The following is a 23564-nucleotide window of genomic DNA, read 5'->3' as shown; positions in this document are numbered from 1 at the left end:
CTCACTCTGCTTAAGGGTAGGGATGGCCCTTAACAAATTCAAGGCAAGAGAAGCTTGTTGCAGACTAGTCATCTAGAAAGGCACTGAGAGTTCCTTGCTGAACAGAATGATTCAACATTTTCTCCCATGCATCTATCCAACTTTATTGCATGGGAGTTACTTTAACACTGAAATAAGAGTTTGCGTCTTTCTAACTAAGCTTAAACTGTTTCAAAAACATCTGTATATCCTAACCTCATTGGGTTTAGGCTCTATATATTTTTATAGTTTAATATAGGTGGCACTGCCCTACTGTAGCTCTGTCTGCAGAAGTAAATGGGATTTGGGCTGCTAGCCCATTGCTAAAACTGATGTATAGTAAACAGGTGCCCAGTCTTGTAGCCTTTGAGGTATAGAAGAGGATTGTTGCTTGATTTTATACCCTCCACTCCCTAATACATTAATTTGTAGACTATATACAGTGGTACCTCAGGTTACATACTGTCAGGGGCTCAGGAGCAGAGGCACAGGAGAGAGAGGAAATGGAGAGCGAAGGGGAAGAATCTGAGGGCAGCGGAGGGCAGAATGACAGTGACCCGAGAGATTCCATGAGCCTCTCCAGTGAATCAGAAGATTCCCAGAAGGGGGCGCCGATGGCCAGGGCAAGGGGGGTCCCAGGGGGGACACACCAGAAGCAGGGGGCCAGCGGAGACTCCCAAAGCAGTAGCTGGAAATCAGGACCAGCTTCCCCACCAGAACGTAGTGGGGGGGAAGAGCCCCATAGGTCAGAGTCAGCGTCTCCTCCGGCAAGCAGGAAGGAGGAGTCAGGCCCAGCTAGCACCCCCGAAGAGGGAAGCAGCGACAGGAGCAGTATAACGGTCAGAAGGAAGGTGGCAGGCTGGGCGCGCGCGCCAAGTTCAAATGTACAGGCGCGCGGGACAGCAGAAAACCCGGATTGGGAACCAGGTCCTAAAGCCCGCCGGAGGGAGGGGGAAGACTCAGGGGACTCAGCGTCAGAAGAGTCTAGGAAGGGCAAGACTTCGGCGGACAAGAGGACCCAGAGGAGGAGGGAGCAGAGGAAAAGGTGGAGCAAGGCTAGGGTCTTAAACTGGTGTCTGGGGGGAGGAGACTCAGACGGAGCTTCGGCAGTCTAGGGTTTAAGACGTAGAGCTGCGCGCCGTGGCTGTAAAAGAGAAACTGAACTTCAATAAAGACTATTTTATATAACAACGGACTGGCATTGGTCCTCTGTGAGCTGGGACCTGAGGCAGCTCTGACACATATGCTTCAGGTTACAGACTCCGCTAACCCAGAAATAGTACCTCGCGTTAAGAACTTTGCTTCACGATGAGAACAGAAATCGGGCGGTGGCAGCAGCGGCGCGGTGGCAGCAGGAGGCCCCATTAGCTAAAGTGGTGCTTCAGGTTAAAAACAGTTTTAGGTTAAGAACAGACGTCCGGAACGAATTACGTACTTAACCCGAGGTACCACTGTATTGTGAAAATGGGCATATGCAAACTAATTTTGCATGAACTTAGATATTTACGCTTCCATACTGAGCCTAGTTTTACCAGGGAGTTCACCCCATCGGATACTCTCGGAGTTACGGTAACTTCTGATTAAACATTGATAGTAATCCACTGTTAAAGTGTGGGATTTAAAAAGGAAAAGTTTGATTTAAAATAGCTTATAAAGTAACATAGGAAATAGTATTGAATCAATTTTAGTAGAAATAAAACACCACAACTGGGTGCTTGCTGAATGCTTATTGGATTTTTACACAAGGGTTCTGTTTGTTATAACTGTTCGTTACCATAGAAGTACAAACTGAAAGGTAGCAATGATGAGTTAGTGCAATATATTATATTAAATAAACTTGTCCTGTTAGCAGTGCATGCAAGTCTTTATTTACATTACAGTAAGCTGTTTTCTGCTGTATTATAATTCTGCTGTACAAATAAATTAAGGCAGCTTGTGACAGCTTGATTTACGTTCTCTGCAAAAACTGAAAAGCTTTTTCCCTCATAGATGGGTGGGCTTCCTTTTATATATATATATATATATATATATATATATATATATATATATATATATATATATATATTGTGGTGTGGCCAGCATGAATCCTATCATCTGAAAAAGAAAGCAAATGAAAGGCTGAGTTATCTGCTTGTGACTACATTGAAAGGAAGAACAAATATCAAATATTATTTTTAGAATCCAAAGGTATAGCAAACAGTTCTGAATCACCTTTCTTCTTATAAAAAAAGAGAATGAATTAATAGATGTGTTTCCACAGCACAGAATGCTACTTGGTTTTAGGTTTAGGGGTTTTTTTTAGCTCATGTTTCCTTTTGCTATTCCATTATTGGGATATGTTGATATAAAACAATTTGCCTCACCTGAAAGGCTTTGGATTTAGATGAATTTGAGGCCCTCTCAGACTTATAGCTGCACCTTTTGACATTTGAATATATCATGAACATGTACTGTATGTGAAACTTCCTTTATTTACTTAATTCACATGTAGCATGAAGCCAAACCATGGTTAGTGCAAATGTGTGAGTTCCCTTGAGGAGATAGATCATGGCCGCTTCATTCTTCCTCTGGTCCGCTGCTGCTGCACTCCTGTGAATTGAGCAGTGATTTGGCTTTGTGTGTCTTCTAGACCCAGGCTTGTAGTTTGTCTCCTTCAGACATATGCTGCAAAATAATAGCATATTTCTCCTAAAACGTAAGTTTCTTAATATAATTTATTTTTGCTTATTATTTTTGCTAATACATGCATTTGTATGCATACTTTAACCCCAGTTTATGCATTTTTTAATACATTACTTGGCCGTAGAACTGCAAAATTTGGAGAAGTGACAATTTCAAAGGATAGCTGTGCTTCTGTTTGCATACTTTTTCAGACAGTGTGAATTAGCTAAGTTCTTTCCTTTGTGGAAATTACTCCTCCTGAAGCTGTTACATGGCCCCAAAGCTGCTGTTCAATAAAGGGGGGAGGGGGAGAGAAAGGGCGCATACAAGAGGTAAAATAGCATAGGAGAAAAGAGTTTAAAAAGAAGGAAAAATTGAAGCTTGAGATGCAAGGACATGGTTAAAGACATGTCTAATTTGATCCTTTGCTGCCTTTACAGCAACAGACTGACACTGCTACTACTTTGGAAGTTTCAATAATGCTTTCCATCAATTTCTCTGGAACAGATGTTAGTCTTACAAGTATGTAATATTCTTTTTTAAAAAATGACTATTACATTAATATTCATCTCAACTCTTTTTATCACAATTTGACTTGCTCTCTTTGCCCAGCCGTTCAGGCATGGGTATCTGTCCAACAGCTGATGGAAGTAATTCGTTCTTATCTGCAAATTACCCCATCCTCCTTTGCTTGTTCATAGTCTAAATGACCTGCCAGCTTCCCTAGATTATTTCCTGTTTCTGACCAGGAGGACTGTCTTCAAATTTAAGAGGTGGGGGTGTCAGGTGCTGCTGTCCCCTTGCTTTTTGTGCATTTCAAGAAATTTATGTTTAATGTTTTTCAGCATTATTTTCATATCTTCCTTTTTGCTGGTTTTATCATCAATTTGTGTGTTCCCCGTGCTTTGGGCTGCAGGCTGATGCCCGCAAGCCTTGTGAGCCCGCGGGAACTCCTGCCGGGCTTGCAAGGCTTGCGGATAGCTTCCTGAAGCCTGGAGAGTGAGAGGGGTCGGTGCGCACCAATGCCTCTCGCTCTCCAGGCTTCAGTGAAAGCCTGCATTTGCCCCATAGGACGCACACACATTTCCCCTTCATTTTTGGAGGGGGAAAAGTACGTCCTATGGGGCGAAAAATACGGTACTAGCAAACTTGCAACCAGCTTTTTCTTTTCATAACAGGCTTTCATTCCTTAAATGAAAACTGTAGTGGAACAACTTAAAAGACTTCTTTTTAAAAATCCTAGGTAGGGTACACCAGTTCTCTCCTGACCTTGATCTGGCTACAGCCCTGATCTCATACCATTTGCTAGGCACCGCCTGGGATTACCTCCCCTTTAATAAGCTCCATGACTAGCTGTTCCACAGCCAGCCATTTATCATTTCTGGAAACTGTGTCTTTGTCGCAACCTAGATGTGCACTTATCCAAAGGCATGCTTTACTCATTCTGTAACAAGCCGAATGCGAGTAAACTTCCAGTTCTAGTTTTTGTTTTTAAATTGTCTACTATGCCATTCAACAATCCTTCCAAAGCAGCTTAAAGCAATTTAAAAACTGCTGTTTTATTGATCTTATGCTGCCTCATGTGGTTTCATGCTAGTTTTATGCTAATTTCTGTTCTGGTGCAGTTTTTGCCTTGATTTAATTGGTATTTTATTTATTTAATGTTATGATCTGCCCAGAGAACATAAATGCTATAAAAAGATAATGTATAATAAAATCACAGCAATAAAATACAGTTAATAAAAAATATATAATAAAGGTTAATTTGTTGTAGTTTAAACAGCATTATTGAATTAAATAATTTTTTTTGCTCCTGTACATTCTAAGTCTAGGTGATAGGTATCAAAATTTTTAGTGTGATCTCTGTCAGAGGGTCTAATGACAGAAAGGATGTGTCTGAGCCTCAAAGTGTGTCCATTTCAAGGGGATTTACATCTAAATAAGTGTGTTTAGGATTAGTCTTTAATAAACTGACAAATAATTCCTATAAACCAAACAACAAAATAAAAACACACAACTAATCTCTAGATATAATAAATGGTTTATCCCTTCAGAAACCCAGAGGAACAATGAGAATCAGTGGGAAGCTTCCCTGGGTCCCCATGGTTCCTCTGGGTTTCTGAAGGGATAAACCATTTATTATATCTAGAGATTTGTTATGTGTTTTCCTTTTGTTAGGTTTGCAGCTCATGATTTGCTGGAGGAGGCAAAACTACAAGCCTGGGTTTGAAGCCAAGCAGAAGGACCAAGGAGGGAGCCTGGCAGCTGCAAACTCTTGTCAGAACTTTCACACTGATGTGCTTTTGCTAACCCATAGTTTGGTTTAGTTTTATGTATAAACTGGGCTCTTAGAATAGCATGGCCTCATAAAAATGAACGTGATGTTTGAATGGAATGTTTGAAAATCCTCTGCCCTTGGAACATTTGAAAAGCCTCAATTCCTACTGGGTTAATGGAAAGGTAATCATCCATCATACTTTAAAGGCATTCTGAGTGCCTTTCAGATGAGAATCCTCCTGCTGCAGTGGGAATCACCTGGCAAAGACCCTTGCGCTGCACTGTCCCCCATTATCTGCTTCATTTACAAGGGATGTACAAGATATGAACCCCATAAACTAAATTTAGAATACAAGGGTCTAGCTAATTCAATTGCATGATCATATAATCGAGTTGGAAGGGACCCCAAGGGTCATCTAGTCCAACCTCTGCAATGCAGGAATCTCAGCTAAAGCATCCATGACAGATGGCCATCCAACCTCTGTTTAAATTGTCAGTGATGCAATGGAAGAATTTGTCAGACCTTGCACTCTTGGCAGAGTTTGAGTCCCAACAGATATTGGGGAAGTTGAAGTCCCACATGATTACTATTTCTCTCCTTTTTGAATATTTGCTAATCTGCTCTAGTAAGGCATCATCCAAGTCTTCAGTCTGGCTTGGTGGTCTGTAGCAGACACCCACAGTAAGGTCACTGTTCTTTCTCTCTCCTACAGTTTTTACCCATATACTCTCAATCTGCTTTTCATGCTCCAGGTCATGGATTTCTTCACAAGTGTACACATCCTTTATATACAATGCTACTCCTCCCTTTCTGTTTAGTCTATTCCTTTTGAACAGGTTGTGCCCCTCAATTCCTTCATTCCAGTCATGAGTCTCATCCCACCAGATTTCAGTAATGCCTGCCAGGTCGTATTTGCCATCCTATGTTAAAAGCTCCAGTTCATCTTGTTTGTTTCCCATACTCTGTGCATTTGTGTAGAGACAACTGAAACCACGAGTTGTTCCCTGCGGCTGTTTCCTTCCTGTGGCTTTTGCCCTTAAGCAGGTTTCTGGAGCACCACCTCAGCTTTCAGTGCATCAGTGAAGCTATTATCCCCAGTGCCAGCTGCTCTTTTGTCATTCATATTGTTTTATCCCTCCCACTCAAGATCTAGTTTAAAGATTCTCAAGACGTGTTTAGCAAACACATTCTTGCCAACTGCTGTGAGGTTCAGCCCATCTCTTGCCAAAAGTCCTACTTCAAGGAAGCAGAGATCATGATCCAAGAAGCCAAATCTTTCCTGATGACACCATCTGTGCATCCAGTGGTTTACCTCAAGCAATGGCTTGGGATGATGCAGTAACTGAGAACACATTTCAGATACTAAAGCACTTTTCAATGCAACGTTGGTCTTCTAGGTGCTGTATAGATTTCTCAAAACAATTATATTACATCAATCCTAAAGTGGAATAATCCATTTTTCTATAGTTTTGCTCAACACATTTCATAACAGGCTGATGAATTATGAAGTCATATTCTTCTCACTTTCACACAAAAATCTGTTTATTACCAAGATAACACAGAAGCACATATTTCGCAACATTGATTTTTGTTGTTGTTCAAAGAAAAAGTCAATGATGCAGTGTTGTATATAAGCTCAGTCTAAGTGTGTGTTGACCCATACCCTCTTGCAATATATTTTCAACTTCCTCTTTTAATTTTGAGCTCTTTTGTAGATTCTTATTGCTTCCATGAAAAGTCTCATTTGCTGTTCTAATGACAGAGAACAGAGAGAGAGAGTGAATGCCATGTAGAAATTATGTTTTTGGTTGAGAAAGCAGTGGAACTACACTTAGCAGTATGAGATTCACCCTCTGCCACAAATGTTGCTGCTGAGTAATTGGTCCCTGAGCTGAAACATTTAGCCCACTCTCTCCTTGTGAATAGAAGTTTAAGAATGTCTTTCTGCAGTGTGCTCTGAGAAGGACAGCTGTTACATGTTCTAAAAGAGTTCCAGGGGGTCTGGATCCTATTGAATTTCAGTAGTGTCTCAGAATTCTTAAAAAAACCCTCTCTGTGGCAAGGTACAAAACCCAAAAAAGAATACAATCTAGTCCCCAACAATTAAAGATGCATGCATTAGATGCTGGGACTTACTGCTTTAGGGCCATTTTTATTCCTACCATTTCCCAAAGGCGCAGACAGAGTAATGTGCTAAGGGAAATAAACAATTTCATGTGCAGTCCTAAATGCACTGATCAGGGAGTAAATCTCATTGAACTTTGTACAAGTTGCTTTTGAGTTGACATGCGTAGGATTGCCTTGAAAAATGTAAATACAGATTTACTCCATGTGTGCTTAACACAGGCTTTTGAATGCCAGTTTAAAGAAAAGAGTCTTAACCACTTCATAATACTGCAAGCAACATATGATACTTGGACTAATGCTTCTGGCCCACTTATTATAAGCAAGAAGTTTTTGAGCACCACTATATCTGAACAGGTTAAAATAGGAGTCAAAGCTGCTTCACTTGTGAGAATGTGTTTTTATCTTGGGGTTGGGGTTACATTTATTTTGGTCACCTTTTGTCAAAATAGTCAAGACAGAAACAGGCATAACATTTACTACACTTTGAAGCACTCATTAAGAAGCACATTAGACTACGAATCCAATCATTTTTAAAACTGTTATTTAATCAGCTTAAGACAAAACTGAGTAGTTTATTGTTTTAAAGTCCACAGGCCCCATAGGCATTTGGAGGTAAGTGAGAGGGCTGGTATACTGTGCTTATTTCTCTTGAATCCAAAGAAGAAGAGTGGGTTTTCACTATAATGTTTGGATACACTACAGCTGGGTTAAGAGGCTTTCATAGGTGCCCACTGTTTCTTTCCACCTGTCGAAACTGTGATCATAAAGGCACAGCAAGCAAACTGACCCAGAAGTCAAATCTTGTATTTCTTTTGGGTTCCTGAGAACCCAACTCATACTGTGAAAACAAAACAAAACAGAAGAACTTAATCTATGGAAAGATACCAGCTTATGTCTTCCTATTAGGTGTCCAGACTTTTTCTGAAGAAAATAACAAATACGGATTGGAGGTAAGGATATGGGGATAAGGTGCGAGGAAGAGCCAATAACTAAAGTTAGACAAGAAGAGAAGAAAGTTCCCACAATGACTTGGCAGGGGGTTGGAGCATCTTGAGAAAAGAAGCATGAAGCAGCCTTTTGGGCATGTCCCAAAAGCTGAACAGCTTCGAGAGATGGGACTGATTTATGGAGGGGATTAGATGACTTTTGGGGTTCCTTCAAACTCTGGATTTCTGTGATAAAGAAGTGGCTTATCAATGAGTGGTAACATGCCCTGAATTTGTAAAGGTGTTTTCACTGTTGTGAATCATGAGTCACAGCAGTTAAGTTTTCCATCACAAAGTTATAGCAGAGAGAGTCACACCGACATCTTAACCAAATGGATCATGTTCAAGATGTGTCCTCATGCCCATGCAAAGCTGAGCTTGGTTTCTCATGACATGTAAAAAAGGGCACTTACTTGCAATTAGGGCTGAATATACTTACTGAAGGGAAACTATCACTTGTAAGGGATAATTAATGACTGAATTAGAGGCATTTCCTGTATTAGATGTGGCAATCATTTCGGAGGATTAATTAGGCATGCGCACACATGATTCATTAAACATATTAGTTACTGCAAGGAAATTCCTCTTTACAGCAGCCATTCCAGGGAGGATCTTTGGTGAGAGTAATTGAAGTTGAGCTTGCACACCTTAATTAAATGATGCCCTTGGCTTGTGCTTCCTCTAGTTACTTAACAGTAGTGCTGCATTATTTGCCCAAAGCATAGCCATAAGCACACACAATCTAGACGTTCCAGTTGGACAAAGCTTATTGGTATCAGCTTCACCCTGTTCCTGTCTCATAGACGTTATGGAAGATGCAGCATGAATCATGGATATGAACATGTGAAGCATTCATCTACATGCATCTACATTTCATTCAATTCTGAAAATGCAGAAAAAATAATGCTAAACCATAGTTTAGCTTTATAAGCATGAACCTTCCCCCCCATCACCGCTTCTGCCCCCCCCCCCATTTAGACCAGGAACTGCAGTTATTTTTAATTATAGTTTGTCTGAACAAATTGGGATCAAAAACCATATAGGCTTGTTATTTCCATTGTGATGTAGTAATAAACAGTTTGCTAAAAATCGAAGAGGATGCATTTGTTTTTACAGTTGTGCTGGAGGAGTGTGGCAGGGAGCACATGAGCTGGAGAATCATTCATATGGTTCCTCTGACCAGATCATCATGCTGATGAAAAGGGGAGTCAGCAAACCCCACACCCTCCCCCCACTGGTAGGAACATTGCACAAGCAGATTTCTTGTACGACTTCTGCTAAAACCATGATACATTTTTATCCCGTGAACCACCCTGAGACCTGTGGGTATAGAGTGATATATAAATTGTAATAGTAATAATAAATAATCATCATTGTAATAGTGATAATAATACATTTCTTGCTTCCTGGCACCCTGAATTCAGAGATTTCCAAGTGCATGCAAAAATAAAGGTCAGGTTTTGCTCAGATATCTAACTTTATAATGAATACATCTATTCACTATAGTGAATACTCTCTTGCTTCATTTCAGTCAGACTTTCCATAAATATATAATTGCTGATCATCTGATGCAACTGTGCCATATCTCTTGTAGCATTTTTGGCTCATTGCTTTTAAGAACATCATTACCCAAACTAATTTTGTCTCAGCTGATTAGGCCATGGAGTTTTTAACTTCTCTATGGATTTTTAAACTATTGAGAAAGCAACACCTTTCTAAATCTGGTGGCAAAATATGCAGCTCAAATGATAAAGGGAGGTGTAACATGACTATACATACATAATTTATTTGTATACTACCTTTCCATAGTAAAACACCAAGGCCGCTTACAACATGAAAAAATGTAATCATAAATATAACAAAAGTAGTCAAAACAATAAATAAAACACATCAAAAAGGATGCAACCAAACTGAACAATTTCTACACAAATCATAATAAGGTCTAAAGATAAAGATAGAAAAAATAGTGTCAATAACAGCAACAATGCTCCAACAAAAAACCCTAACCAGTTCCCCAGCCCAAGAGTCTGTTCATCAGCCTCAACTTCATCAGCTGGAGTCAGTCAGGGCCCCACTTTCCCAAGACAGGTAAAAAAAAGGCTTTCAAGGCAGGGAGCAGGTCTTCTAGGACTCTCAGCCAAGGTGCATCATCTTGTGCAATTTTGTATCTTGTCTCCTTTGCTCTAGTGTTGGTAGTTGGTTCTGTACTAGGCAAATACCAGTCGCTTGCTGTATGACACCAATGCCAGAGAGAAGCCCCTGTGCAGAGCAATATTGTTACTCAGCTTTGTTTGCTTCAGGAAAGGAGCAAAGTAGTAGTAATATTAGCAGAAATAATGCATAATAGCTAAGAGAAGAAGTCAAGAGTCCTGGTTATGCTTTTCCCTATCACCCAAGTACAACGGAGCACAGTACTGCTAGTGCAGAGTTGCACTGACCAGTGCGTCAGGAGGACCATGGCAAAGTTATTTTCAAGATCACAGCTACAACTACAATAGGCACACTTTACTCGCACTTATCAACTATAATTTCTGGTGATTGGAGTTGTAGCCCAGTAACAATTGGAAGCTGGGCCGGCCCAAGACATTTTGGGACCTGAGGCAAACCACAAAATGAGCCGCCGGCCAGGGAAAAAGGGATAAACGAACATCTGCACCAGGAACAAGGAGAGGGGAAAATAATATCTACATCAGAAATAAAAGGGGTGAGCTAAGATCTGTATTGGCAACAAAGTGGGAATCCAGTCAACCTAACCAGACTGTGGAAGTAGAGATCAAAGGCTGTTATGGGTTGTGGGGAGGAAGGCACCCACTCTGAATCATGCTGGGTGGGTGTAGAGCCCGGGAGACCTCCCCCCCCCAAGGCAGTCCCTGCCATTTCCTCCACAGGGGTGGGAGGAGACCAGTAGCACCTCCTATTCATTGAGAGGCCACTGTAGAAGCAGGATTGGAAGGGGGACCGCCAAGGAGGCAGCAGATCTGGCCTCCAAGGAGTCTGTTGCAGCCGTTGCTGCCCCTGAGGCAGTAGTAGTGGACGATGCATTCCTTGGAGCCTAGATCTGCTGCCCTTGTGGATCCTGACACCCGAAACGGTTGTCTCATTTTGCCTCATGCATGGTCTAGCCCTATCTACCCCTAGACTGACTTGCTTTGTATCTGCTCACTATTGGCTGGGTTGAGAAGTAACATGAAAGAAATATTTGTTCAGCAGAACAAAAAACAAGATAATTGCTTGTTTGGTATATAACATTAAAACATAGTTAAATTTTACTTGCACAAACCTCCTCCCTCTCCCCTGGCATGGCAGCATGGAGATTGGAAACTACGGCTGTTGCAAACGATGGTATCATGTTACTTTAAAATTCCACCACTATGAATTGTTGTAGAAGTAAGACAAATCTGACTTAATATATGGGACAAGTATTTGTGTGATCACACATTTACAATCTACTCATCTCTTACATATAAATATTATTCAGGCGCTTATATTAATTTGTAAAATCGGCTGAGAACCAAGTTGTTGACTTATTAGTTTGATTATGTAATCAATATGCTTTTACTTTACCCTCCACTTTTCTTGACTCTAATACATAAATTAACATTTTAAATGCAGTTACTGATTTCATCCTATTAGAATTTAATTACTTGTGTTTAGTTTCTGGCATTTAAATTTTGGGGTTTGTTTTTCATTTATACCTAACCCGGCTCTTTCTGTATTCATATTCAGGGAAACTATTTGAAATTGAAGCTATACTGCCCTATCCTCCAAAAATCCAAATAACAGAAAAATATTTGTACCTTTGTGGGCTCTGCCAACATATATGTAATCTCTCCCTGTTACAGTGTAATACAGTGATCTCACCAGGTGCACCATCTTAACCTCCTTCCCATGCCTGTTCACACCTCTCTTTTTACTTTTATTGAGGCCTGCATATTTTTTAACCAATCTTGGAGAAAATAAGGCATGAGCCATCTATGGTTGCCCTCTGAAAGCTCACTTAATCTGTCATCTGGCAGACAAGTTTCAAAAAGTGTGAATTTTACAACTTAAACAAGGGAGGTGACAACAGCGGGGCCCCTTAACTGGAGGGGTCACAGAGCTTAACACTGCCTAAACTTGTCTGTACCAAGTGACTGCTGGGTTGGAATCACTGAACTGCTGAGTACTCTATGTAGAGAGGCAGGATGTCTCAGAGTCTTGGAAATGAGAGAAATGTTTGGAGAGCTCTCATTGAGATGCAAATAACACTTGCAGTAGAAATCTTTAAGGTGTTTTCGATTTAGGATTCTGTCTGTGTTAGCTTGACTTTCAGCATTGACAAGGGGCAGATGTTGGCATATATTTAAGTTGCTGATCACATATTTATGAGACTGTATATATTAGTTTTAATTGCTTGATACATACCTTAGGGTGGAAGCAAAGAGTAAAATTAGTTGTAACCTAATCTGTGTTATTTTCAGTCTATTGCTGTTCAATTAACTGAGGCTTAACCTAGATGAGAGAGAAGTGCTTTGGACTGATTGAAAAGCTGATCTAGGGGCAAGTGTACAGCATATTCTGGGTAGATTGTACTCCTTTTGAAGGGTTAGTTTGCAGCTTGAGTGTTTCTGGAGCTGGCTCTGTTCCTGTTTTACCAGATAGTGGCTGTGGCCATGAATGCTTTTGCTTTGCTTAGGCCCTTGCCCAAACTGTTTCCTGGAAAAGGCAGATCTGTGGTCAGAAATTTCAGCTGGTACCAAATACTGCAGACACATATATAACAGCAGTATTATGTAATTGTCAATGGCTCCTGGGCCATTTCTGAGCCCAACTGCCCAATTCAACATGTTGATAATTACCAATAAAGCACTAAAGGTCTGTGCGGCAGGATATTTAAAGAACCAATTTCTTGCATATATGTGTTAAGAATTGTTCTCCTCACAGAACAGTGAAAGATTAGGGATGGGCAAATCTATTAAAATCCACTACTTCCTAGTTCTGCATGGGGACAAGACTATGTCTGTTATGCCCATAAAACGCAAAAACACAAAGATAAACAAATAAAAGCTCTTATGAGTTTGCCATGCTGCCTATGTTCCTGTAAAGGATACTTCTTCCCTTCAAACTATTAAAAACAGGTAATCCATCAATCAACTTCCTGGAGCAGCTAGCACATGGGTCTCCCTGTCACAGCACTTTAAATACAATATAGCAGCCCCACCTCATCCTGATTCTGAAGTGGACCTGGATGGAATCTGAGTTTGGTGGATTCCTGCCTCATTTCTGGGATTTTACGACTGAAATGTGATAGGTGAGCAGAGGAGTTTTCAGCTCAGAATTCTTAGCTGCTACTGTATGTCAGTACATATCTGCAGGCACATACAAACTCAGTAGAGCTAATAACTTTTGCCTCAGTATTTCTGAGGCCTGGCAAATGAGATGAGGTTGTAGAACAGGAGTTCTTAATTTTATACCTGTCTATTCACCTATTAAGGGACACGGGTGGCGCTGTGGTCTAAACCACAGAGCCTAGGGCTTGCCGATCAGAAGGTCGGAGGTTCGAATCCCCGCGACGGGGTGAGCTCCCGTTGCTTGGTCCCTGCTCCTGCCAACCTAGCAGTTCGAAAGCAGGTCAAAGTGCAAGTAGATAAATAGGTACTGCTTTGGCGGGAAGGTAAATGGCGTTTCCGTGTGCTGCTCTGGTTCACCAGAAGCAGCTGAATCATGCTGGCCACATGACCCGGAAGCTGTCTGTGGACAAATACCAGCTCCCTCAGCCAGTAAAGTGAGATGAGCGCCACAACCGCAGAGTCGTCCGCAACTGGACCTAATTGTCAGGCGTCCCTTTACCTTTACCTTTTTTCACCTATTGAGTGAACACAGTAGGTGACACAGTATCCCTCTGTTCTGTTGCCATGGGGGGGGGGGGAGTGCCCTTTAACCCTGATGTTGCAGGACTGTTTTGTGATGAAATAGCAGACACTTCAAAAGAGAAATCATTTTTAGCAAGCTGAAGCTGGGGTAATTGAAGATTCATTCTAGTACCTGCAAATTGCCTACACTCAGACCCTATTGAAGTCACTGGTACTTGTCTGTCATCTCCTAATATAGAGAAAATTTCTTTTAGGTGTTTATATTTTTCTGGATCCTTAAAGGTTTCACAAATTATACATAGCTGGTATGCTTTTCTTACAAAGGAAATGCATTGGAAATATTGTTACAGGTAATGGCTGTGCGGTTCTCTAAATATAAGAACTTTCTAAAGTGACTTGGGATATACAGTAAGCATTAAGAAAGGAGATGTGCTCAGGCCTCGCATTGGCACCTGGTGTGGCCTAGAGCCAGCTTCATCAGTTATAAAGCAATCACACCTTCTTATTTATTTCTTTGCTCTTGCTTTTGTAGCTTTGGAAGACTCCATATAACAATTGGACCCTTTTACTGTGTATACTCAGATGCACTTTGTACTCAATCCTTGTTTGTGTTGCCTTTCCCACAGAAACAGAGCTGTGTTTGATTAAAAACAAAAGCCAAGATCGTTTTCGAAGCCCAACCCTGAAAAAATAATCATAGTACATGCGTATGGTAATACTTTTTCAAAAGTAGGGGGGTCCATGGCTTGGCTTTTGAAAAATAGGGTGTCCTCAGTAATTAGCTAATTGGGAACCACTGTATTAGAGCAATTGGTATGTGCTTGTTGCATGATGTTCTTTCTCTCTGCTCTAAGTAGCCTAGCGGTGGTTGCTTGCCTCTCAAAATAATTCTGGCATTTAGTGATCAGAGGCATAAAGATGATTCCTCTGGGTAGGAGATATGGCTATGGAGATATGTGATGTGTTCCCCTCTGTCTTGGGACTTACGATTGTGAGTGCATCTGTCAAGTAACTAGAGAGAAGCTTTCAAGACAGGCTGAATACATTGGCCAGAAGTTAATATAGTTATATGATGACTATATTTGTTAGAGTAGTTATATAATGATTAGGTTGCATAAATATAAATATTTATATAAATATAAATCTGATTAATCTTAGTGACTAAAATGCCTCTAGCACTTTTAAAGCTAAAAGCATATTATCAGATGTTTATAAACACTTGATGAGGGATGAATAGTTAGACACATGTTAGCAATTTATGTAGGGATATTTGTTGAAGTTTGAAAATAAATTCATTGGGAACTTGGCTTTCACCTTTATGACCTGAGTCGTTCATATACATTTCTAAGCAACACACTTCTCTGTCTTTCTGTTAAATGTAGCAGTAAAGCAATACATGGTGACTGTTTACTTTTTGGCTTTCTTTACTTCAAGGAGTTCCCATTTTGCTATTAAGATACCTACTGTATATACTCGAGTATAAGCCAACCTGAATATAAGCCGAGGCACCTAATTTTAGGACAAAAAACTGGGAAAACTTATTGACTTGAGTATAAGCTAGTTCACCACACCACAAACCTTGTGGAGGCAGCGGAGGAGGAAGAACAAGCAGCCCAAAAAGACTCCTTTCGGGCTGCTTGTTCCTCCGCCGCCGCCGACAGCAGAAAAGTTGAATTGGATCAAACGTCAGTCCATGGGAAACCACATTGATGGATGTTCTGATTCAGTGGTAAAGAGCAGGTTTTTGCAGGGGAAGCCAGTGGGGCAAGTGGAAGTGTGGCTGAGCCTGAGAATGCTGTGGAAGGGAGCCTTTAAAACATAGGTGGGGGAACCTTTCCATCTCTGTGGCAACATTGTCTTGTGAGCAACTTCCAGGGGTGTTATGTCAATGATGGTGGGGCCAGAGGCAAAAATGGAGGGTGGGGAGCAACAGATGACACTATTACCTTTGTAGTATAGGTGTCAGGAGCCCAGGTTCCCGGCTTGATAACACAGTAAAGGTAAAGGTAAAGGTACCCCTGCCCGTACGGGCCAGTCGTGTCCGACTCTAGGGTTGTGCGCCCATCTCACTTAAGAGGCCGGGGGCCAGGGCTGTCCGGAGACACTTCCAGGTCATGTGGCCAGCGTGACAAAGCTGCATCTGGCGAGCCAGCGCAGCACACGGAAACGCCGTTTACCTTCCTGCCAGTAAGTGGTCCCTATTTATCTACTTGCACCCAGGGGTGCTTTCGAACTGCTAGGTTGGCAGGCACTGGGACCAAGCAATGGGAGCGCACCCCACCGCGGGGATTCGAACCGCCGACCTTTTGATCGGCAAGTCCTAGGCACTGAGGCTTTTAAGTGTAAGTGTACGCGTCCCGTTATGTACACAGTAAGTGTACAGAATTAAAAGGGGGGATTCATTGCAAAAACAAACAATTAACTCTGGATGGTTCTAGCCAAGCCGCCGGCATAATCTCTCGAGTTGACCCTTCTGAAGAGTCCTTCCTGTGACGACAGAAGATATTGAACTTTCGACCCTTACATCTCTTATTTTGCTTCCTGTCTAGCAGCCATCCTATTTGCCTACACCTTGGGCTTATTGGGTCAGCTACATCCCCTTCCTGTTCTGAAAGGCTGTCTCTGTGGCTTTTTGTGCCTATTTGGGCTTCCGGAGAACTTTGGCTCTGTTCCAGCCTGCTCTCAGTTACTCCCTTAGCAGCTGGCCATCCAAGATCAGGGGGAGTCGACGCTGGCGGCTGTGGGCTCTCCTCTGCCAGAGTATAAGCCAAGTCTCTCTGTTCCTGACTGCATTCTGCAGCTGGCTGTAAAATTACAGTCGGAGCTGGCATACAGTATTCATGACAGTAGGCTGCATTCCAGCCATATAGAGGTTCCTGCACCCATGTCTTTACATTCAGGCCATTTCCCATATCAGGGACACCTCCACTTAGGCAAAAGCACTCAAGAAGGGGATAGAGCAGGACCAGTGAGAGGTGGGGTCTGGGAAGAAAGGGTGTGGCTCCTCTAGCCACTCTTGTGGTGTTCCCTGCAGAGAGTCCCCTAGAGAGGCCTAGAAAGCTCAATTTGGCCCTTGGCCTGAGGCTCCACACCCCTGCTTTAAAACATAAGAGGTCAAGTGTGGTAGTTTGCTTACCAGCAGTATAAGTCAAACGAGCATGCACCACTAGGCTGCTGTTGTTTCTGAGAAATAAAATGCACTTTATTTTACCAAAGTTAAAAGTGCATGTAGTTGGATCTTTACATTTACCACCCTTTAATATAATCCATGTATTTTATGTTACATTTTATAAAATATATTTGACAATTTTTCAGGAGCTTTATAGAAAAATAACTATTTCCAGGATATGGAGATAATTTCTATGTGGCACAGCTAATTACATTTCCCTTCTTATTCTCTTGCTGTCAGGTTTTTAAAAGTAGCTTTAAGATGTTTTAAGATCCAAAGTAATTTTATCAAAAAAAACAACCCATGGTAATTATAAGTTTCTCAAATTTTCAAAAGTTAGGGTCGTTCAAGGAGAAGTAAGACTCCGTTGCAAACACTTATTGTGTAAAGGCAAAAATATTCCATTCATTTTGCTCAGTTAGTCCTGGATGTTCTACATGTGTAAAATCCAATGCTTGTAGGCACTTATCAGATTCATTTTTCTTCCACTAGGGTATCCACTGCACCCTATTTTGGGCTGTGCACATTGGATTTTGTGCACATAGGCATATTTGGATATGTCAGCCAATGTACTGACCACCAACCCTAGACCCAGATGCTGCCCCAAGGAAGACTCAAATGAAGAAGAGACACAAGCTTCACCATTTAGCATCTTCTCCCAGTTTTAGATCATAGATGTCCCACCATCCCCATGTCATGTGACAAAGGTATTTGAGAGCAGAAGCCATAAAGGAGTCTAGAAATGTTGTGAAATGCTGAAAAGCTGCAGAATCATCTAGCATGCTGAATCACTGTGACTCATCTTGAGGATGACTCATTCTCTGTATAAGTATTGTACAGTGGTACCTCGGGTTACAGACGCTTCAGGTTACAGCCTCTGCTACCCCAGAAATAGTACCTCGGGTTAAGAACTTTACTTCAGGATGAGAACAGAAATAGCATGGCAGCGGTGTGAGGCCCCATTAGCTAAAGTGGTACCTCAGGTTAAAAACAGTTTCCGGTTAAGAACGGACCTCCAGAACAAATTAAGTTCTTATCCTGAGGTACCACTGTATCTGCTTGCAGGCAAACTCACTGCAGTGTCTCAGTCAGTGTCTCAGTGTGGAGCTTGTGCTCTGTGAAGCCTGTGCTCAGTGGAAACTCTGTCTATGCTCTGAAGCTAGTTTAATCTTCTGTTCATTTTGCTGTTATTTACAAACAAGTTTATTTTAACTCAATAAAGCCTTTATTCTTTTACTGAAGAAGACCCTGTGTTATTAATTTACACTCCGCGTCACCCCAGACTCCAGGAAGAAATCCCTAGTAGCATCTCTATTGCTTCAGCCTTTTGAAAACCACAGCTACAGAACTAGACAAGCGTCCTTTAAAAAGCACGGCCAGCTCTTTGGAGGAAGTGGGGTCAATTGCAGAACAGGTGTTTCCTCCCTTCATAAGTCTCTTCACTGAGGCAACACCTCTCACTTACTGACAGTAAGGAGAGAACAACCGCCAGTGGAGCTGTCTGAGAGCCTTCTGAGATCCTGATAAAACCTGCCTGAATCTGGATGAAATCAAAATAAATGCTTCTAACCCTGACCTTACATGATGTGGCCCTGCTTCCTGTGACCTTTGACCATACCACATATGCATGGTTCCAGCTGAACTAAGCTACTTGGTAGTAAGACAAAAAAGGGAGATTCCAACCAAACACCAGGAAGAACTTTTTGATCGTAAGAGCTGTTCAACAGTGGAATGGACTTCCTCAGAAGGTGGTGGACTCTTCCATTGGAGCTTTAAAAGCAGAGGTTGAACGGCCATCTGTCATGGATGTTTTAGTTGAGATTCCTGCATTGCAGGGGGTTGGGCTAGAGGACCCATTCAACTCTACAATTCTATGAGTCGATGTTTTGCTGAATGCTTCTAGTCAAGCATTTTCGGTACACTTCAACAAATTAATTTGCCATGCGACCCTGCCCACTGGTGAGCATGCTGAGATTTCCTCCCAACTTTGAAGCCTCAGAGGTGGCCTGTGTCATCTACCAGCAATCCCTGCCACCTCCTCAGGTCCAGTTTTGGGAGAAAGATTGGATATTGTTTGGTATTTGTATGGCCAAGGTATCTGAAGGTCCATATATTATACAGGGCCAACTCAGCTTCCACTTGCCCTTCCTGCTATTTGGGAAGGCTTGGACTGAGGAGGAGCATTGGTCACTATTGGGCGAAAGGTGCATAGGATACCTTCAGGCAGCCAGGCCTTTACCCTCACCCCCCCACCTCCACCCCCAGCCTTTCAGGCACACAGGTTGGGAATAGCTGAGGTAACTTACTGAATATTTTTGCTTTTATAAGTGCTAGTGCTTGCGACTGAGTCTTACTGCTGCTTGAACTGTGCTGCAGCTTTTGAAAATATGAGAAACTTATAATTGCCCTGGTTTTCTAATCAAATTACTTTGGATCATAAAACATATTGAAATTACTTTTTTAAAAAAAAACAACCTGACAAGCAAAAGAGTAAGAAAGGAAGTGTAATTAGCTGCACTACATAGAAATTATCTCTGTATCCTGAAAATGGTTATTTTTCTATAAAATCTTTATTCCATTGTCAAAAATAGTTGACTTGGAAGTTTTAGAATAAAATTGAACAGAAAATATGTGGATATAAAAGAAAACTAACTGGAATAACCTAACCAAGCACACATTTTACTTAGGTGAATGAAATAAGAATTTACTTGCTCTAGCAGTGAGGCAAAACACAGCCATTGTGGCTGGAAGCCATTGATAGTCTAATCCTCTTTTTAAAGCCATCCAAATTGGTGGCCACCTTTACTTCTTCTGGGAGTAAATTCCTTTGCTTAACCATAAAACCTTATAGTGTGTTTTTTCTCAATTCATACAGAATCGGTAGCCCAATATGTCACAGTGTGCCTTTCAGTTCTCATTCACCCTCTCCTTCTTCTGAAGTATCATAGAATAATTGAATTGTAGAGTTGGAAGGGACCCATCCCTCTGCAATGCAGGAATTTCAGCTAAAGCATCCATGACAGATGGCCACCCAAACTCTGCTTAAAAACCTGCAGGGGATTCTACAACCTCCCGAGGAAGACTGTTCCACTGTCAAACAGCTCTTACTATCATAAAGTTTTTCCATATGTTTAGTTGGAATCTACTTTTTTGTAACTTGAAGCTATTGGTTTGAGTCTTACCCTCCAGAGCAGGAGAAAACAAGATCGTTCCCTCTTCCATGTGACAGCCCTTGAGATATTTAACATGGCTCTCATATCGCCTCTCAGTGTCCTCTTTTCCAGGCTAAACATACCCAGCTCCTTCAACCATTTCTCACAAGGCTTGATCATCTTGGTCGCCTTCCTCTGCACATGTTCCAGCTTGTCAATATCCTTCTTAAATTCCCAGAATTGGACACAGTATTCCAGGTGTGGTCTGACCAAGGCAGAATAGAGTGCTACTATTACTTCCTTTGATCTGGACACTATACTTTTGTTGATGCAGCCTAGAATAGCATTAGCTTTTTTTTGCTGCTGCATCACACTGTTGACTCAATGGCTTCCATTGACCTAAGTGGAAAGTTTTATGGAACTTGAATGTTTATTTGTTGATCCACATTATTTATTTATGTATTTCTGCATATTACATATTATGGTCCTTACATATTACATATTATGGTCCTTCATTCAAACATTCTACAGTAGTGTACAATAAGCATGAATAAATGAATTGATACACAATATAAATACATTAAAAACATAGAGCCAGCCTCATAACAAAACAATGTTGTGGAACCACCTTCCCCCTGAGCTTAGACGAACACCAGCATTATTGGTATTTTGGTGCTTATTAAAAATATAATTGTACTCTCAGGCTTTTGTTGAGTTGGCTGTGGTTTTTAATCGTGGCAAGCTTTATTAGCTGCATCTTAGTTGTATTACATTTTTAATTTTTGATGTTATATATTTTGAACACTGCCTTGAAACGTGACATAAAAGTCTATTTAAAAATGTTTTAATAAAAAAACTATAAAGTAGGACTAAAGCAGAATGTTATATTCACTCAGTGTTCATCCGCCCTTCCCTCTCCCTCTCCCATCCCCTTGAGGTTCCTCAGAGCCCTAATATACTCTTACTTCAGATCATACTGGGTGGAGCTATTACTATAAGAGCTTAGACAACCTTTTCATCACTGGGCGACTCCTCTGGGGTTACATCTCCTGAGGGCAAAATTTCACTTTGAGGGGTGCCACAACTTCTTTTCCCAGAAAGCATTTTGAAGAAAGCTGTAGCAGTGCTATATCTATGCTTGAAAACAAGCATTGTGTGTTTTTAATCATGCAAAAGTTAAGGTTTAGAGATCTAATTTTGTTATGCTTAATTGTACTGAAGTTTGTATTTAATTGAGAAAAGTTAGAGGTATTGGAATGAGTAATATCATTGTTACCCATTGTATGAATACTTTTTCGCTATATTGAAGAACGCTAGTGAAAGGCTACTAATGAGAGAATGTAGGGAAATATGAAAACAAACTGAGAACATATGTCTTTTGCTTAGTGGTTTGAACCATATTAGGACATATTGATTAAGCGTGATCTGTTAAAATGTACTGAGCATGGAACAATGAAACTGAAAGAAAATAACAGTGGTGTCCAACACAGATATTAAATACTTCTCATAGTGTTCTTTAGTTGTTTTACTAAATCATTTCTGACAAGTTAAGCTAAGGAATGGATAATTGTCTGTCCTCCTAGTCATTATTATAAAATACTTTTTGTTATAAAACTTTAAGTGGCTGGAAGGTATGCAGAAGAATTGACCTTCACTCTGTGCTGCCCATTGAAATCTGATTGCATTACAGTGGTACCTCGGGTTACATACGCTTCAGGTTACAAACTCCGCTAACCCAGAAATAGTACCTTGGGTTAAGAACTTTGCTTCAGGATGAGAACAGAAATTGTGCTCCGATGGCGCGGCAGCAGCAGGAGGCCCCATTAGCTAAAGTGGTGCTTCAGGTTAAGAACAGTTTCAGGTTAAGAATGGACCTCCAGAACGAATTAAGTACTTAACCCAAGGTACCACTGTACTTCTCGAAGCTACAAACATGAGCCTGACCAAACTGCGGGAGGCGGTGGAAGACAGGAGTGCCTGGCATGCTCTGGTCCATGGGGTCACGAAGAGTCGGACACGACTAAACGACTAAACAACAACAACAACAACCACTGTACTTAGATTTTCAAAGTCTGAAATAATTTAATTCATTTAGAAAATGATATTTGGTTTGCTAGAACACTCTGATGTTGAGAACATGTTTGGTTTTATATATGTTTAGTGAACACATCTGGAGAGAAGGGAATATGAGGTGTGGGGTGTGTTTGCTGGATGTTACTACAATGTAGTAACCTTTGTAGAATGTTGTCCCAGTTTGCTGAAAAGACTTCTCACTATGCATGCAGGTACCTATATGCACATTTCACATAATTTCCATTCTGATGGATCAAACTACAAACATACTACCCCCAAAGAAAATATGTCTTAGTTGAATATTTAAAAGCTGTACCAGAAAATTACTTCCAAATATGGGATCCAATGGGCCAGGAGAACTTTGAGTAGAATCAAAGCTAGATAAGGAGTTGCTTTACCTATTTCCCCTAATAATCTCAGTTACTACTAAGGACAGTAGCAATGGTCCAACATTGACATTTATTGCATTGCTGTGAAACTGAAAATAATAGTGCAAATTTCTGTTTCTTTTTTTTTTGTAGGTCTAGCAGCAGTGGAGACAATGATTCAAAGAAAGCAACCTATTCTATGACCTTGACAAATCTGTTCCGTTCTGAACATTGTTTTGAACTTTGGGTGTTCTCTTGCAACAGCTATGCTTCCCTGACTTTTTGGCAAAATTCTGCAATTTGGATGGATTCCTCAGCAAAAAAATGTTAATTCCACACTTATATGGCCTTTTCTTCTATGATGGTAAGTTGCTTTACTTAACTATTAGTGGTATTGGGGTTTTCCATTTTAGTGTACAGATTCTGGGAATTTTGCCAGAGAAAACCAGAGGGTGTTCTCTTTTCTGCTCTGAGAATATCAAACACACACTTTTGTTGACAAAATAGAGTTATCTTTTAAGCAAATGTGCTCCACTTACACTAAATTACAATAGGATTTATTAAGACAGATTTTACTGAGTTGCTCCCCCCAAAGAAAATAGAACCAGAACATATTACATAATATCATTAACTTAAACATCATTGTTTTATTTAAATCACTGCAGTTCCATGTTAAATCAGTTCATGTCATCAGATAGAAGATACATCAGATATCAAAATGTTCATTGATACCAGCTGTTTAGGTCACTATTGATTTAGCGAGTTGCTGCCTTTCAGCATGTTGCCCAAGAGAAGAATATAATCAGAAATGAGAACTTTCATATTTGGACATGGAGATAGCCAATAACTCTCTTTCAATAGGGAAGTCATGCATTATCTC

General features: G+C 40.9%; 1 protein-coding gene across 2 annotated transcripts in view; it reads left to right on the top strand.

The window, feature by feature from the left end:
• The window catches only part of CHRM3 (cholinergic receptor muscarinic 3), a 223225-nt gene that overhangs the window by 29713 nt on the left and 169948 nt on the right, over nt 1–23564 (top strand). For both annotated transcript variants that reach the window (XM_077925751.1, XM_077925752.1), the window contains exon 2: nt 22838–23048. The gene's annotated coding sequence lies outside the window, so the exon portion shown is untranslated. The remainder of the gene's footprint in view (nt 1–22837; nt 23049–23564) is intronic.

The sequence above is a fragment of the Podarcis muralis genome, chromosome 3, assembly GCF_964188315.1.
Source record: "Podarcis muralis chromosome 3, rPodMur119.hap1.1, whole genome shotgun sequence".
In the NCBI taxonomy this organism is placed as follows: domain Eukaryota; kingdom Metazoa; phylum Chordata; class Lepidosauria; order Squamata; family Lacertidae; genus Podarcis; species Podarcis muralis.
The sequence above is the reverse complement of the archived record's forward strand: the minus strand, read 5'-3'. Positions and strand labels throughout refer to the sequence as shown.